Source organism: Neofelis nebulosa, chromosome 7, assembly GCF_028018385.1.
Source record: "Neofelis nebulosa isolate mNeoNeb1 chromosome 7, mNeoNeb1.pri, whole genome shotgun sequence".
NCBI classification, from domain to species: Eukaryota; Metazoa; Chordata; class Mammalia; order Carnivora; family Felidae; genus Neofelis; species Neofelis nebulosa.
The window spans coordinates 37,047,768-37,066,198 of NC_080788.1; the positions used below are offsets into that span (position 1 = coordinate 37,047,768).

Consider the following 18,431-nt stretch of genomic DNA (forward strand, 5'->3'; position numbering starts at 1 on the left):
TTTGGTGATATTTCTGAACTGTTTTCCAAAGGGGCTATGCCACCTTACTCTTTCACCTGTAGCTCATGAGGGCTCCAGTTACCCCGCACCCTCACCAAAACTTGACATGACCTTCCGTGGTGGTATAATTCTGATTTCAGTTTCCGTGATGGCCAACGAAGCCGAGCATCTTTTCATGGGTATTGGCTATCTGGACACCCTCCTGTGTGAAGCCGCTGCTCTAAGCCTTTTGCTTATATATTCACTGTTTTTTTTTTTTTTCTTTATTGATTTGTAGGAGTTCTTTATATATTCTGTATACAAGTCCTCTGTCAGATCCCCATGCTCCTTTTTTGAAATTCAAATATCCCCAAGAGAGGGGTGGGGGGATGGGGCGGTGGGAAGGAGGAGGCTGAGGCAGCGATGAGGCCCAGCATCACCAATACCTGAATGGTACCAAACTTCTTTCTTCCCTCTCGGAGCCTGGGAAGCCCTTCTAGAAAGGAGGTGTCCTCGGTGAGGCTGCATTTTCCTTCCTCCTACCGGTCTTCTTCCAGCTGGGAGAAGCTGGGATATAAAAGAGGAGTCCCAGAAGAGCCAGCAGCAAAGACCTGGAATTTTCACAGTCAGGGAGAAGAGCCGAGGGAAGAGTTTGACCTCCCCCCTCCTTCTGGGCCTGCACTGGTGGTGAGCATCTACTGTCAAGAGGAGAGGGGAAGGACAGCAGGAGCACCCGGGCTCAGGATGCCTGGTAGTGGCTTCTTCCAGAGAGACAGTGACTGAGTCCAGGGGACACTGGAGCCCAAGGGGATTGGAGAAGGAGAAGGAAAGACCGGGGGACCAGAATGTCTTGAGGGGAGATGTGACCCCCCCCTCAATGTACAGGATTCTATCCTCTTCACCCCCAGATCCCTGGCCCCTTAGCAACAGGGGCCCCTCTCAGAAAGTAAGGGGCCTGTGGGGCTTTCTGAGAGGAAGCCCAGTGAGGGGAGGACCTGGAGGTGCTCATTAGTGTGGGTTGAATGAATGAAGCTCAAAATGGCATGTAAATGACAATGGCACCGTTTCTTGAGCGCCTGCCCTTCGCCAGGCACATTTACTTACTAGCAGCTCCTGTCCTACAAAGAAGCACCTCCATTTTGCAGATGAGAATAAATAATTTGCCCACGGTCACAAGGCTGTAATTCGTCCTCAGCTCTGCCGAACTCTGAAGTCTGTGTGCTTCCCGCGAAGCTGCACAGCTTCTGATTAGGGGCCCCCCTATCTAGTCGTCCCCACCCCCCCCCCCACACACACACTGCAGAGAGCAGTTTACCAAGGTGTTCCCAGCAGGCAGCGCGCTTCTCCCTGCCAGGTGTGGGAATACGAAGCCAGCCGGTAGGCGGGGCTCCAGGAAAAGAGGAGGGGATAAAGGGGAAATCAAGGGCTCTCTCTCAGGCTGTATGTTGCCTGCTCTCCTGCCTCCCTCCCTCCCTCCTTTCTCTCTCTCTTCCCTCTCTGTCTCCCTTCCAGAACACTAACTGAGCCCTCCTGTGTGCTAGGCCTGTGCTAGGGCCCAAGTGAAGAAAAGAGGCACAAAACCTTGCCCTCGTGCAGCCTATTTATGGTCAACTGGCGAACATGGAGAAGGTCATTCATCAAATGAGTACGCAATTGCAACCGGAGTTGGAGGGGAGGGGCTCACGTGTGCTTCCTTTGCTCCTTCTGCAGCAGATGTGCCCCCAGCATGGGAGGGGGCCCAGTGTCTGTGAGTTCTGTTCCCAGACGCCTCTGTGCTGCAGGGGGAGCCAGCCATAGGCTGCTGTTGCCAAGCACCCCGAAGACATCCCTCCCCTTCCTGGCTTTTGTTTTGTGAAAACACGTTTTCAGGGGAATTATGCTGCATTGTCTGAGGGATGCGGGGCTTGGAGGGAGTGGGGGTGGGGGAAACAGCTGGAGGAGAGAATTGGGAGTGTCTCCCAACCAGAAAAGGGTCAGGCTTGGGAGGTGGGGAGGGTGCGCTGGGGGACCTTAGAGGGGGAGTGGTCAGCCCCATCACACAGGCTTCCAACACTGTCAGAGATGCAAACAATCCCTCATATGCACAGATGCCTGGCAGGGACACCATGGAGCTTCTAGTCTTCGGGGTCTAGGAAATTTGGGCATAGCTATTACCTGTGGCATCCACAGCGGAACGGAGACTGGAGTACCTAGCCTCAACAGTGCATATTCCGTAAGGCCCCGGAGACCCTTGCTCGAGTTGAGGGGGATTCTCAATGTCAGCTAAGGTGGAGTTTCCCACCCTCGTGGCCACCTCCTCCGTTCCTCACCTAGATGTCCCCAATTCATGTTCAAACTCCTGGCCTCTGAACTATCATATTTTTGTCTAACTACGGTGGTTGACTTCCAGCCGGGATCCATATCTGCTTTCCAGCATCTTCCCCCACCTGCTGGGGCACTGACCGGGGCGACACCGGGGGAGGAGGAGGGATAGCACTATTCATGGGGGATTTGTAAGGATTAAATGAGACAATTCACGTGCAGCGCTTAGTACAGCGCCTGGCGCACGAAAGTGCCCGATAAACATTAGCTATTGTTATTAATTACCTCTCCAGGCAGAGTGGGAAGTGGAACAGAGGCGCGGAGGGGCATGGCGCGCTCAGATAGTTGGATCGCCAACGGCTGGTGCAGCACGGGGCTCAGGGGATGGTATCGGACGCAGGAGAGTGACCCAGGATCTAGAGCACGTATGGGATCACATGCACCATGGCCAGCGGGTTTGCGATTTCTCCCCTGCAGGCCATGGGAAGTACTAGCGTTTTATCAGCAGGAACGTGCGTTTCAGAGAGCCCACTCCGCTGCAGTGTGGAAGATGGATCTGAGTGGAGAGAGACTCAGGGCGTATTGTTACCTGCCGCTGACCCTGCTTTATGAGGACGGCGCTTTGGCATCTGAACAGGCAACATAAGGAGAAAGGGAGTCTAACCTATTTTCCAGCAACATCTCATTTCTAAGTGAGTAAGCAACTTTAGGATGTTAACTGTACAGTCAGGGAAGTGATACAGCAGGAGAGAAAACGAAAACAACAACAACAACAACAACAACAAAAACCCGTAAAGAGATTGCAAGTGTGGCTCTGCAGGTGACAATGATTCAGGGACATAGAAGTGTCAAACTTTCCGAAATCCTGACACTTTTCCTCCCATCGTATGTTCTACCCACTGACCCGAGGAGACCTCCCCTTCAGCTTGTGCATTAATTAGGACTCTGGGTTGCAAGCAGCAAAGCAAACAAAACCTTTGCTCAAGTGGGGTTGGGCAGTAAAGGGAAGTTACTGACTTGCATAACTGAAAAGCCTAGAGGTAGCTGGCTTCGGGTGAAGCTTGATCTAGTGGCTCAAACAGTGTCATCGGAGAATTGGCTGCTCTCTGTCCTGCTATTCGCAATTTAGACTTCCTCCTCAGGCCTTAGACAATCTCCAGCCACCCCAGGCTTCCTCCTCACAATTATGAATGGCTGCACTGGTGCCTGATTCACATCCTTACTTTACTCTTTCCAAGGCCGGATGGGTGCTGTATGTGTGTGGGGTCTCTCTTCTGGGAGAAGTATTCCTCTAAGAACAGCTGCCCTTTCCTCCCCTCACTCAGTCCATGTCTCCTTGCTTTCCATTGGCCTTGAGAGCTTATACGGCCCTCCCTAAACCAAGCCGTGTGGTAGGGGCTGGGAGACACAATTGCCCAAGGACGGACCCTCCTCACTCAAAACACATGAAAGAATGACAGGAGAGGAAGGGTGATTTCCTGAAGGAAACTGCCCTCAGAAGTAGCATATGGACACAGGCCACCATGACATTGTTTCTCCCTATGTCCTTAGCTTCTGTGACCACTCCTCCTAGAAACTGGGGATCCTTCTCGTTTCCCATCCTTGAGGTATGAGGGTCCTCACAGTGCTGTCTTAGGCCTTCTCTCTCCCTCTTCCACGTCCCCTCCCCACCCAGTTGTTGGCTCCTGAATCCACACCGCCCGTCCAGGTCTCACCCTGTGCCATGAGACCACGAGTCCAGCTGCCTGCTGGACCCGCTGGGGCCTGAAACCCAACATCCCTAAAACCTGACTCATTCTCACCCCCACCCCCCAAACCACCCACTCCAAAACTGCTCTGAAACCCGGTCAGCCTTGACCCTTCCTCCCCCAGATATAACCAAGCCCCAACTATAAATCTCTGGGGAATCCATCTACCTCTTTCCAGCCCCACTGCCCAGCTCATGTTAGGTGCTCGGGAAGCACGGGGTGACCGATGGCTTCTGATTCAGCCAAGGCCACACCCCTATTCTGCACAACCACCTCAGCGCTCCCGCAGCCGCCAGAATGGCCTTGCCATGAGAGCAGGGTCTGTATTGTTGTAACTGCTGCCTGGTGCTTAAAGATCTCCCCAGAACTGCGTGGACTGCACACACGGACGAATGGATGAGAGAGAAAAGAAAAAGGGACTGCCTCCTGGGGAAAAGAGTCAGCATCTGTGAGGCCCTGTGAGGCAGCCAGGAGGGCAGAGGACTCTGAAGGTCCTCTGGGTCTCCAGATCCTGGGATCCCCTCAGGCTCGGTGCGGTGAGGCCCGATGACCATGGGAGCAGTTAAAAGCTGAATCGCCCCGTTTCTTGTTTGAATTCATCAGAAAACGAGCATCTCGAGGCCAGGGGCTCTGGGAACAAAGCGTGCTTGTTCTTCCCCCGCCCGGGTCACGGTCACGGGTGCTGGGCATGTGGGTTAATGACACCTAGGATTTCAGCTCCTGCGGTGACATGAAAACGTGTATCGAGGAGAAGGCAAAATGGGCCTGCTGGGCTGTAAAAAGCTCACCAACTTTATTAACCTCCTGTGACTTGGCAGAGACGGTAAACTGGTGGCAAACACACGGATGTGGAAACAGACGTGTGGCTCCGCGACTTTGGTTTTCTCTATGAGGTCTCTGTACTTTTCTAGACAAAGACTCGCGCTTACCTCTCTCCTGCTGAACAGGGGCCTCCTTCTGCCCTCGGCAGGCTCGGAACAAAAGGGAAAGGAAGGAGAAGACTCTGTTTTGTCGTGTTCCTGCCTGGGCCAGTTTCCACGGACACCTCCCGAGCATGATCTTATTTAAACTTCACGGTAACCTTGAAAACAAACATCTTCACCTTCCTCCTTTTTATAGAGGAAGAGACAAAGGCTCAGAGAAGGCCCCCGATTGTCAGAGGCTGAGGGGTTGGCGAGTGTCAATACTGCGCCCTGCGTGCAAATCTGTTTTTCCTATAGACCTTGTCACCAGGCTGATTACACGGCCATGGTTAGATTTTAGGGTCTCTGTAACCTGCATCACACATGTCAGAAGCACAGGGGACGAGCTGGGGGTGGGGGGTTCAAACTGCCTTTGGCTCTGGCTCCCGAGGAGAAGCCTGAGCAGTAAACTTTACAGAACAGTCCAGGTTTCACGTTTGCAAGAAAATAATACATGCGTACCATGATAGATTCTCTGCCTGATTTCTCCATATGAGGCTCGCCTTGTATTATGCTGCTTAAAACTTTTTCTTTTGCTTTTTTAAAATATTTATTTATTTATTTTGAGAGACAGAAAGTGAGCAAGAGAGAGCAGGAGAGGGTCAGAGAGAGGGAGACAGAGAATCCCAAGCAGGCTCCACACCATCAGTGCAGAGCCCAACGTGGGGCTCGATCCCACAAACCACGAGATCACAACCTGAACTGAAACCAAGAGTTGGATACTTAACCAACTGAGCCACGCAGGCGCCCCTCTTTTTCTTTTTAATATGGAGAGATTCCAAGAAGAAAACCCAAAGTGAGCCATTAAGCTCCCTGGTCAGGTTAGACTTTGTGGACACTAAACTTATTGTGGTATCATTTCACATGTATCAGATCGTCATGTTGTACGCCTAAAACTTATATAATGTTACCTGTCAATTATATCTCCATAAAACGGGGGGCGGAAAACCTAAGTATAAATTTAGGAAATTCAAACAGCAGGAACATTTTTAAAGTTAAGTACTATTACCTTCTCTCTCTCTCCCCCAAAGGCAATCTTTGCTAACATTTTCTTGTGATTCCTTCAGCCAAAAGGAACACATACGCGTAGGACTGTATTTTGTTTGTGACAGGAGTAGGGTCACATGATACCCCTGAGATGTTCTTTCTTTACCTTGTTCTTTTTCACTCCGTACCACATCTGAGAGAATCTTCCCACTTTAGCACCAGACCATCCACCTTCCTTTTCCTGAGCACATGGTGTTCGTTTTCTTTGCTCGTTTGAAAAACCCGGTTTGGGGTCTTTTTCCCCATCAAACTCTTGGAACTTACAGAAGTCAGTTTTCGGTCAACTTTACGTGTTACAAATACATTGTCTTCATTTTTCACTGTATAATCTCAAACACATGTTCACATTTCTTGTTCCTAGAGGTAGCTCAAATGATTGCTTCATAAGGACCAGGAGGAGGGCAGGAAGGGGCTGTATTTGTTTTCTACTGCTGCCATAAGAAATTACCACAAATCTGGTGGCTTAAAACCAGTCGAATTTACCATCTGAGGTTGGCAGTCTGAAGTGGGTCGTGGGGCTACGTTCCTCCTGGAGGCTCTGGGAGAGAACCTATCTCTTTGCCTCTTCCAGCTTCTAGGCCCCCCCCCCTTGATTTCTGGCCCCTCCCCCCAAGCCAGCATCATAGAGTCCTCTCCTCCCTGGCTGTTTCTATCCTTACATCCTTCCTCTCTATTTGAGCCTCCTGATTCCTCTTAGAAGGATCCCTGTGATTACACTGGGCCCATCCAGATAACGCAGGATAATCTCCCCATCTCAAAATCTTTAATCACGTTGGCAAAGACCCCTTTGCCATGTAAATTGTGACTATGTCCAGGGATAAGGACATGGACATCTTTTGGCGGGCGGAGGAGGGGTGGGAAGAAGGGTTGGTAGTATTGCTCCAAAGCATAGCCACCCCTCCTCCATCTCTGGCACTCTAGAACTTTCTACATGCAGTGTGACCTAAGCCTCAGTGCAGACCTCTTCTTCCAACCCCATCTAAAAGGGGAAGCCTGGGGCACCTGGGTGGCTCAGTAGGTTAAGGGTCTGACTTCGGCTCAGGTCATGATCTCACGGTTTGTGAGTTCGAACCCCGCATCGGGCTCTGTGCCGACAGCTCAGAGCCTGGAGCCTGCTTCAGATTCTGGGTCTCCTTCTCTCTCTCTGCCCTCCCCCACTTGTGCTCTGTCTCTGTCTCTCAAAAATAAATAAATAAGTGTAAAAAAGGGGGGGGTGCCCTTATTCTTCAAGGGCTGGCACATCACCGCGTTTGTTTCTTTCTCACCCCAACAAACCCCCCTCCCATCTGGCACAGGGACAACTTCTGGAAATCAAGCTCTTGTGCTAAGAAATTAACTCTCCCAGCTGGACCTTACTCCCTGACCAGGCTCTAAGCTCCTGGAAGTTTCAGCTTTTGTTGGTTTGTACCCAATATGCCTATTGTGGTACCACCTGCTGTCAGAGAGAAAAGAAAGGAGGGGGGCTGGAAGAAAGGGAGCCAGTTGCTTCTCTGCAGCCCAGCGGGCCTCCCTCTCTCTTCCCTCCTGCTCACCTGGGGCTCAGCTTGACTTCTCTCTCCCCTTGGGTGCCTGGGTTTTCTAAGGGCCACCTCGGAGCAGAGACCTTGCAGGAGGATCTTGCCCTATTTTCCATCTAGCTATCGGTGCCCTGGTTTCTGTTCTGCACAATGCTGGGGCCACCACAGGAGCAACAGGGACACTTGGTATGAAGCTGAGCGTCTTTCGGGGTTCTGCTGGGGGTGGAAGGGTGAGGAGGGCAAGGGGTGGTTTCTGGCGTAGGGAAGGAGTTCAGATATTGCGTCTTGTTCAGGTACTTCGTCTCAGAGGCGGTGAGGGGGAGGGGGTGGACTGGATGGCCCCTCGGGGTTGCTACCAGTCCCACGTATCCACAACTGCCACACCCCCACCCCGGCAAATCTGCCTCTTTCTCTGAAACCTCCAGATTTGAGACCTCCCTGGGCAAGTGGCCATGGAATTTTTGTGCCTCCTGATTATAAAAATAGCACATGCCTCTTATTATTAAAAAGTTGACAGTCTCAGAAAAACATAAAGAAGCAGGAAACTATGATACCCCCAATCCAGGTATCCGGGAGGAACCACGGTTGACCTTTTAGCCTATGTCCTTCTAGTCTTTCTACGCATATATATTTGTAACTCCTGTGAGAGGCTTCTTTCTGGGGTCTTCTGGGGAGGGGGCATCTGGAGATTCACTTAGGACCTTCAGGTATCCCCAGTAGGGGGTTGCTGGCCATGTTGCTTTGGCCCATGCCACCAGGGAGAAGTTGAGCAACCTTTCTCGGCAGCGGTCCTGGGACCTTAAGGAACATTTCAGTTCCGTACTGGATGACAGCAGAATACCGTCTCCAAGTCTTACAGAATGGGAGTCCTATTTGGAGGGGGTGGGAAGGTGGTGTAGGTATCTCGTGATATTCCGCCCCACCCCCACCCCCCCACCCCCCCGCCAGCCCAGGAGCCCTCCTGCTTGGATGTCTTTCTCCTCTCCTCTCTTTCCTGTTGCCCCTCTGACGCCGCACCTCTTCCTGCTCAGAAATCCAGCTCATCCTCTTCTGGAACAACCTCTCCCTGAAACAAACCAGAGACTCTTAAATCCACTCCTGTACCTCCCACGCTCCCAGCTCCTGGCTCTGAATGACCACGGCTCGTCTCCACTGCTGCCACAGCTGCTCCTGTCTGGAAGACAAGAGGGCCTCTGCAGGGGGGTGCAGGGGATGAGGGAGGAGCCCTGTTCTCTGAAGTGCAGGGACAGAGGGGGGCAGGTGGAGGGTCCTTCCTCCAAATCATAGCTGCTTCACCCAACAATGTACCTATAATACAACATGTCTCATGAGCTCAAGACTAATTCTTCCAGGAACAAAAATACCCACAACCGTACAAATAATATTTGACACACATAAGAAATTAATATTCTTCCTATTACTATACTCGTAACGCTATTTCCTGTGAGCAAACTGCCTGACCTTATTAGCTCGAGAGAACATTTACCTCCTCTCTGTCAAGGTTAGATGACAAGATATCCTTCATTAACTTGACAAAAAAGCATATTGCTTTAATTGCTTGGAAAGGAAATTGGGGTGGGTGTGGGGTGGGGGGGATGGGTGGGGCGAAAAGTCGCTCTTTCAGTCTATCACACACATATTTTTAACATACTTGAAAATACACAATTTTGTATCTTGCTTTTTTTCACCATGTGATAAACACTGTCCCCCCATTTTTTTAAAAAAAATTCCCCAAACACCCTGTCTTATATAAGCACCATTTAAAACCATTGTGTAACATTCCATCGTAGAACAGAGCCTGGGCTTTTTAGGGGCAGAAAGTCAACATCCCAGGATCATTCTTGCTAAAGTAAATCCTTAAGAGCCCTAATAACTAGCTTGGGAATTGCTGGAGACTTTCCAGAGAAATCACTAATAGAGAACAGCTTACGTTAAGTTGGAAAGGCTGTTCTAGGATATCAGAGCTGTGTGCAAGACAGCTTGAGGCCAGCCCTGCTGTAACCCGAGTGAGCTGGGTCAAGAATCATATCCTAGGAGGGGCCAAGATAAAAGTATTAAAAAAACAACAACAAAACCAAACAGACACAAAAGGTACTCAACCTGGGTGATTGTGGCAGCAGCCATCAACCGTCCCCCAGGAGTAGAATCAGTGACATTTCATCTTGGACACAGGCAGACAGCTGTATTCCTGGATGGGAATGAACAGGTGTAGGAGCAGGAGATTCCTAATTTCAAGCTCTGACCATATCTGAGACTAGGTAGCCCTCAGTTCTCAACGCTGACTGAACGTTGCGGGGGGGGGGGGGGGGGGGGAAGAAAAAAAACAAAACACAAACCCAAAGGAAATGCCCAGGACTTAATCACAGTCTGATCAAAAATAAAAATCAGATCCGCCCCCGGAGAATCCTAGGGAAAGCCAAAGCTCTCTGTTCAGTTTGTGCGGCTTAGATACCCTAGAATGCCTTTCTGAAGGCAGGGGGGTGGACTGTATGACCTCCAGTATGTGTCACATCCACCCCCACCAAGACTTGGCAGCAAATCCTGGGATGTCAGGAGTATTTTTTGCCCATTTTTTTTTTTTTTAATTTTGCAAACCTATTTTCAAGTCTCGTCATCCAGGAGACTTGGTTAATAGGACAGAAATTTGGGGGTATGACAAGGAACTCTGACTGCCTTAGGTCTTCCCAGATGGGTCTAGCAGTCCCGAGTTTCATCCAGATATCTGCAGGGGACCTTCCAGGGAAGTGATGGGCTGCTCACTGCCCCATTAGGATTCCTCTATGGTCTTCCCAGAGGGCCCAGCCTGACCAGATGTGGCCTGGAACTGGGCGGGAAGCTGCGGAAGAGGAAGCTAGCTCCCTGCTACATCACAAGCGGCTTTTGGTAGCCAGCCCTGAAATGGTCCCCCACACCCACTCAAACATGCCGTCAGCCAGTAAAAGTCATCCACACTGCCTCCAAAGTCTGTCTTGGATCCACTTCTCTTCCTCTCCAACACCAGCTCCCCAATGTCGAGATGATCTCCTCACTGGTCCACCCACCTCTAATCTTTCTGCCGTGGGTCTATTCCCCACGTGCCACAGCCAACGTGATCGTTGAACTTCTGTTTCCAAGATGGTGTAAAGGTAACAGTGCCCCCTTCTGTTACTGGAAATAATCCAAAACCAAAAAGGAACTGAAAGCAAAGCACTAACTCCATTTTTAGTAAAAGTAGCACCTAAGACACAAAACAGGTGGAACAGTGACCCCCCCAAACGATGGATCTTCAGCAGAGGCGCTCGTAGGAGGAAGCGGAGAGAGCACACCAAACCGCCAGCTTGCAAAGAAGGTAAGGGGCGCACCTGGACGAGCAACGCAGAGAGCCCTCGTTTGCAACAGCTGGAAGCAGGTGCACGTGCTGGTGACATGGGTTCTGCTGGACCGGGACTAACCATACTTGTAGGAAGTGGTTTGTCTCTGTGACAACAGGGGAGGAGTGACTTTGCGCTGGGAAGAGCCTCGCCATTGGTGAAAAGAATTCAAGGCTAAGTGCCCTTATATTGCCCCCGGGTCATAAGGAAAATTTAGCCCACCTGGAAGACAACCTTGTCCACTGTCATACGGGAGGTGCAATGGGAAGGGAAAAAAAAAAGTCACCTGCTTCAGTGACAAGTAATCTATACAAAACAATGACAAGAAAAAAAGGAGGGGTGGGGGGAGAAACAAACAGCAGGCAAAGAAGATACACCCAAAAATGTTGCCACAGAGCAGATGAAAACTCTAACCGGAAAATGAAGAGAACGTAGGGAAGCAATCACCTCCGTGAAGAAAAGTACAGACCTTAGAGATCCCGGAAGAGGTCATGAAACAGTAGGAGGAAATGGATCCCGAGCCGGAGTGCTCAGAAAAAAAGACAGCCATCCAAACTTCATTCTTAAAATAAAGTCTAAAATCTGAAGGAGTAAAAGGGACCATAAATCCTGTTAAAAACTCAGTGAAAAATAGCCAGAGGAGTACAAATTACAGAAATGGATCGGCTGGGAGACAGTAGGTATGAAGGACAAAAAAAGAGCTGTTTGTATGTGCGTGAACTACTTCTGAAAGCGCACACAAGAAATTGATCGGATGGTTTGCCTCTAGGGAGGGGGGGGGGGGTGGGAGGAGGGCAGGGATGGAAGGGAGAATTTCCACTTTTCTGCCTTTTAAGAACGTTGACTTGCATGAACATAGTAGCTCTTCAAGAAATATTCTCATCCGGCAAATCCCAAAAGCCCCCAGCACACATAACGCATGCACATTTACCAATCTGATCGTGTTATTTACTCTGCTCCCTGAAAACCTCTGAATGGCTCTCCTTGCCGTTAGGATAAAGAGTGTACATCCATCTCCAGATGGCTTAGCCGTGGGGCGACCATAGAATTTATTGCGCAACAGGGCAGTGTTGAGGTGGGACGGGGGTCGGTGCTACATGTGTAACCTGAGACTAAAGTCGCCCACCTACGCGGTGGTCACGACCTGACCCTTGCGGCCCTCTCCAGCCTCCCCGCTCAGCCCCCAGCTCTCTGTGCCCAGCCACACTCCAGAACCCTCCACGGGGCTAGCCCTTTGGATCTGAATGTACCTCTCACCACTTTGCGTATTTTACTAATTCTAAAATGCATGTTTCCCTCTCTACATTTGTACGTCTGAAATTAGAACGGGTCTTACAATCCACAGCGTGTCCTAGTTTTATCCGAAGGCAAGCTTGTTGGTGGGCCCTAAATGAATGGCACATCCTACAACAGAAGGCACATGTTATCACTCTGAACTGTAACTGTCTCGTCCCACGGCTAACAGTAGTTACATGGTAAATAAATTCCACAAGGAAGCAGAAATTTTCAGGAAAAAAAAAATTGGGCGGGGTTAGGGGATTTTCTCTTGAAAACTTCTGAAAGTTTTTTTTTTTTCCTGAATATGACTGGTTTTCTCTAGGTCTTTCAGGTCTCCAAATAACCCAAACTTGATTATAGAATGAAATCAAGTTCCATACCAAATACATCTTTATGTTTCTAACAGCAGGACTTTTGATCTATAAAGGAAGGTGAAATAAAGGTGAAAAATATATATATATTTCTATTGCAGCATCTCTACCTCATCCTTGACTTGGGTCACAAGGTACAAGTGACAAAGTGCAAAAGAACATGTTCACTCATTCAAGAAACGTCCATGGAGCATCCATGGAGCCTCCGTGATGATCTGTCTGCCCTTGGCTCCGTACTGAAAACACCCCAACAAATAAGACCAAGTCTCCTCCCTGCAGAGCTTACAATCTAGTGATGGGTATGAAACAGGAACATACGCACAAGTAAAAATATGACATGTCAGAAGTGGTGGTTATAATGATGATAATACACTGACTGGAGATCTCCAGGGGAGAGACTTGGCGAAATTATTTGAAAGAATGTTTCAGCTGATTCTTGTGATCACTGGCTGCCTGGGCTGTATTAGATGTTTTGAACTTAGGCTGCGAGTTCATGATAGAATCACATGACACGCTTTCATGTGCACGACACCTGGGTCCCTCCCCTAAAGATTGTGATTTAATCCATCTGGGGGAGCCCTGAGCTTTTGTATTTATTTAAAAGCTCACCAGGTAATGCTAGTGAACTGCCGGGGTTGAGAATGGAGGGCTGTTGCAGTCTCAGGGATGTTTGGAGATCGGAATTAGGAGCTCGCCGCTCCCAGGCTATCCACTCCTGCCCAGGAGTCACGATTAGGCTCTTACACCCACCTGCCCGCCCGTGTCCAAGGCTAAATGTCTTCAGATCTACACCCAGGGACAGACTGATGGCCAGCTGGCGTACTGTGCCTTCACATCTGCTTTTATACTTTTGCTTCGGCTCCTCCTTGGCTATGCTTCCTGTACAAAGCCAAGTCTGGGAGGTGACCCCTACCATAACATTTCAGTCAGGCCCTAATGCCTTCTGTGCACAGCTGTGACTGCCTGGAGGACAGTCCAGTCCCCGAGCACAGGTTGCTTTCCGTTAGCAATTTCTTTGCAAAGTCCCCGGTGTAGAATTTCCATTAGTGACTCCATTTTGAAATCCCATCAAGTCTACCAGGTGCTATGGCAAGAACCCAATATGTAAACACCCTAACAACTCCCTCTTAAAAAAAAAAAAGAAAACAAAATGTTTTCCTTTTCAGATCAAAATTTCCAAAATTATTCTATCCCTACACCTGGCCTCTGAGGGGGATTGAAGAGGGAAAAGATTGGGGTCCCAGGACATCCAGGTGAGAGGAGCCTAGCTATTCTCTTTTCTTATGACTCGCCTCTGAAATCACTCCCACCCTGACATGAACTTGCAGGAAAGCTCCCCAACCGGCCTTGGCTGGAGCTGGGTGACATCTGTGAGCCTCAGTTACTCCATCTGTTGGTATTATTGAAAGAATCAGGGGTGCGGGGCGTCTTCGTGGCTCAGTTGGTTGAGCGTCTGACTTCTGCTCGGGTCATGATCTTACGGTTCGTGAGTTTGAGCCCCATATCAGGCTCGCTGCTGTCAGCCCGGAGTCTGCTTCAGATCCTCTGTCCCCCCCTCTTTCTCTGCACCTCCTTTGCTTGTGCTCCCTCTCTTACTCTCTCTTTCTCTCAAAAATAAATAAAATGTTAAAAAAAAAACAAACAGAATGAGGAGTGCCGGGACCGAAGCAGCAAGTACCAAACCTTGCACATAGTAGGCAGTTCTGGTTGTTATTACCTCCCTCTGCCTTCCAGTGTTTTTCTTCTAGAGAACTGATTGTGTCCGGACTGTTTTATGTCATTGCTCAATGAGCTGGAAACGGCAGCCGTGCTGATTAGAATGCTGGTTTGCAGGGAACAAACAGTAGTGTTGACATTTGCAGAAAGCTTTCTTGCTAAACTTTAAACACTTTGCAGATCTAATCCTGCTGGCATTGCCTGTTAGTGATATTTCTATGGCTATGATGGACGCGCCGAGTTCAATCAGACACCCGGGGAAAGGGCAGGATAATTGGTTTCCTTTAGGGTTCCAGCAAAGGTAGGTGGATACCAAGTTCATTTTAGCATGAAGGAGGCTAACTTGTATTGAGCGTTACCTGTCTGGCACATAGGAGGAGCTCAATAAATGTTGACAAGCTGAATAATGTGAAGGAATGATTAATTAATTGCATAGGCCAGAACGGACTCTGCATTTTTATTGGGCACTATCTGTTCCATATGCACAAAAGGCTAATTTCAAATATTGATGTATTTATTTGAGCACAAAATGGCCACCTTCTCGCCGTGTTCTCATATGGCCTTTCCTTGGTACGCGTAAAAGAAAAACCCGTCTGGTGTCTCTTCTTTATTTTTCATGTTTTGCTTATAGATTTATTTTGAGAGAGAGTGAGTGAGCAGGGGAGGGACAGAGATAGGGAGAGAGAAAATCCCAAGCAGGCTCCACACTCAGCACAGAGCCCGATGCGGGGCTCGATCCCACCACCATGCGATCCTGACCTGAGCTGAAATCAAGATTGGATGCTTAACTGAGCCACCCAGGTGCCCCTGGTGTCTCTTCTTATAAGGACACTAGTCCTATTGGATCAGAGGCCACCCTATGGCCTCACTTAATGTTAATTAACTTCTTAATTCCGATTATAGCCACATGGTTAGGGCTCCAAAACATGAATTGGTGGGGGGTCAGGGGGAGGGGACACTAACGTGAAGACCCCAACATTACCCTACAGTGCAGTTAAGTCCTGTGATGGAGAAAGCTCTGATTGTGAGCTCCTTAAGGCTAACTGGAGCTTTTGAAGGGTTTACGCAGGGGAGGGAGTAGCAAATCATAGCCCAGCGTCCTCTTCATTTCATCCCAGGTGACCAGGAAAGTTGGTCCAGTAAGGCTGCTGAGATGGGGGCCCAGCCTGCAGGGAGGAAGGCGGAGGAGGAACCCCGTACTTGGCGTGTCTGACATCCGCAGATGCCTCAGGTCTGCAGTCCCCTGTCCGACGCCAGGTCCAGAGCCCCCTCCATGTCCCCTTCTCTTGCAGAGGCCTAAGCAGGGTGGGGACAAGCCCGGCGGCCAAGAGGCCAGATCCCAGAGCCGGAGGCCAGCTCCCTCCCTTGCACCTTGTAGGGTTGCAAACCGGCTCAAGCCTCTCTGTGTCCCCTCCTCCAGTCTCTGGTTTGTGCCCAAGGAAGGGCCCACCTGAGTCTTCCCCAGACCTTTTTGCAGAATCTTTGTGGACTTCCTGAGCCTGGGAACTCTGGGGCAGCCACTGTCCCCGCAGGGCAAGCAGTGCAGCACGCCCAGGGGACTGAGAACGCCCCACACCCCACCCTGCTCCAGGCTCACCACCGCACCCCTTTCCACCTTCTCCCCTAATGTCGCTCAGCCACTCTGCGTGGCCTGCACCCTGCCCTTTGGGTGTAGGCACCCTACCCCACCCCTGCACCCCCTCTGTACCTCAAACCCCACAAGGGGAGCACGGGGTCCAGGGACAAGGAGGGATCAAATCAGGTAATTACCATCCTCCTTCTCCTCAACAGACCACCCTGAGCACGACTGCGGGACGGCGCCCAGCAAGGGCAAGGCCACAGAGAGGCTTCCTTCCTGTTTTCAGGTCAGGTGCCTGTAGTGAAGACTCAGTGAGTTGTGAAATGCCTCTCCCTCTGCTCCGCTTCCTTCCATGTCCTGTCTGCCTGCCTCTTTCTCTTTTCATGATTTTCCTTGTTCCATCACACAGGGGATACACAACCGCATTTTCAGGTAAGACGTTGAGACCATACATGATTGAGATTACAAAGCAAAGCGTCAGCACCCTGCCGTGCCTCCACCTCCCCCACAATCCCCCTTTCCTCCTCCCAGGTGGAATCACTGCCAGAGTTTGGTATGCACATCTCATCCCCGTAGCTGGGGGAAGTTCCTGCATTTACACATATGTGAATACACACGTCTGCCCAGTATATACAAGTACGGCCTTCTTACCTATATGCCTACGTGTACATGTACGTACATATAACTTTTGCGATGTTTTGATATAATCGAGGCCATACCATAAGTGTTCTGCAACTTGCTATTTGCGTGTGATGTGTTTGGGGGAACCGTCAATCACAGAACACACAGGTCTACAGGGAGCCCTGTCTCGTCCTAACAGCTGCACGTTCCAATCTGCAGATTTCTGCAGGTTTTTTAACCTCTCGTTATGGACAGTTCTGGGGTTTCAAAGGTTTGTTTTGGTGTCACAAACAAGGAAGTGACGGCTATTATGATCAGTTATCTGTCGCTGCCTAGCACATCACCCCAAAACTTGGTGGCTTAAAACCATAATACGTATTTATTATCACTCACGGTTTTTGCCAGGCATTGATCTGGGAGCCGCGCGGTCAGGTGGCGTCTGCCTCCGCATTTTTCACGAGGCTGCAGTCACTGGGTTGTGGGGGGCGGGGGCTGGAGGGTCCCCTCGCTCACAGGGCTGGCAAGTGGGTCTCAGTTGATGGCGGCGAGCCTTCGTTTCTCCCCATGTGGGCCTCTCCACTGGGCACTCTCACAACATGGTGGCTGGTTTCCCCCAGAAGGAGTTATTCAAGAGCGAGCAAAGCAGACGCAGCAATGCCTGTTAAACCTAAGTTCAAAGGTCACACGTGGTCAGTAGGAGGTGTTTTCCCATTCCAGTGGGGGCTGGGGGAGGGGGGGGGGGCTGGCTGGGGACAGGCAGTCCGGAGGAAGCTAGACTGCCTTCCATTGGAGGGGACTGGACCACATCAGCCAGGGAGCCTGCGGACTCTCAGCGACCTCTCGACCGCGCCTGCGCCGTCTGGACCCGTCCAGGGTCACAGGTGCCCCTGATTGAGGCCGCTCCGCCCCCGCCGACAGATCTCATCATCAACGGTTTAAGCGGGGCAGACGGGGGATAATTTCAAACACAGGTGCCAGAATCTCTTCGGTCATGACGGAGGAAGCCACAGTGAACACGTGGACGTGAACTCCAACAGTTATTTGTCTGCTAAAGAGAGAAACATCAGGATAGGTGACTCAGCTCCTCAGCAACAAAGCAGCCCCTCGGGAGAAACACGACTCGCAACAAGAGATTCCTACTCTGGGCACGTTCCGTGGAGTGGAAGAAAACTTTCTTGTTCTCCAAAGACACAGTTCATCGGATACCGATAAAAGGTTTGGGAGAACTCGAATTGGACTCCGAAGAAGAGAGGTATGGTGTAAGCTCTGTGCACAAGACGGACAGAGGGTCCAACAGAACTGTAGGAAGTCGCTCTCTGACACAGAGGTTGCAGGAAACTGTGGGCCTGTGTTTTCCCATGAGGACTTACAGCAAGCGGCCAAAACCCCTCTTCTAATAAAGGAAAAATACACCTTTCTGAATTAGTGCTTGAGAAATGCCCTTTTCCTGCTAACTCAGATTTAGCCCCCAAACGGCACTTATTACACGGCATATAGCCCCTGTGAGCCTACACTCAACGTTTTTTGATACATTTGATAGATCCTCGGTTTCTACGAAAGATGAAGGAGATCAGCTTTGAAAAAGAAAGCAGCGGGGCGCCTGGGTGGCTCAGTTGGTTAAGCATCCGACTTCGGCTCAGGTCATGATCTCATGGTTCATGAGTTCGAGCCCTGCGTCGGGCTCTGTGCTGAATGCTCAGAGCCTGGAGCCTGCTTCCGATTCTGTGTCTCCCTCTCTCTCTGCCCCCCTCCCTCCCCCACTCACACTCTGTCTCTCTCTCTCTCTCTCTCTCTCTCAATAAATAAACATAAAAAAGAAAAAGAAAGCAGCAAAGTATTGAAGAGGGGGTTGACCCTCCCCCTCCCAACGCACACATATGTACATTTGAAGCGGACCACACACGTCGATCCGTTTTAAGGTGGGACCGACGTTAACCTGGAATGACTGAAGTAAGTGGGGAC

The 18,431-nt window shown here is 50.3% G+C and overlaps 1 protein-coding gene across 1 annotated transcript in view; it reads right to left on the bottom strand.

Moving 5' to 3' along the window:
- Window positions 1-226: 226 nt before the first annotated feature.
- NOX5 (NADPH oxidase 5) overlaps window positions 227-18,431 on the bottom strand; it is a 71,371-nt gene continuing 53,166 nt past the window's right edge. Inside the window, exons 18-19 of the transcript XR_009264017.1 lie at window positions 16,863-17,517; window positions 227-546 (exon numbers count right to left, since the gene is read on the bottom strand). The gene's annotated coding sequence lies outside the window, so the exon portion shown is untranslated. The remainder of the gene's footprint in view (window positions 547-16,862; window positions 17,518-18,431) is intronic.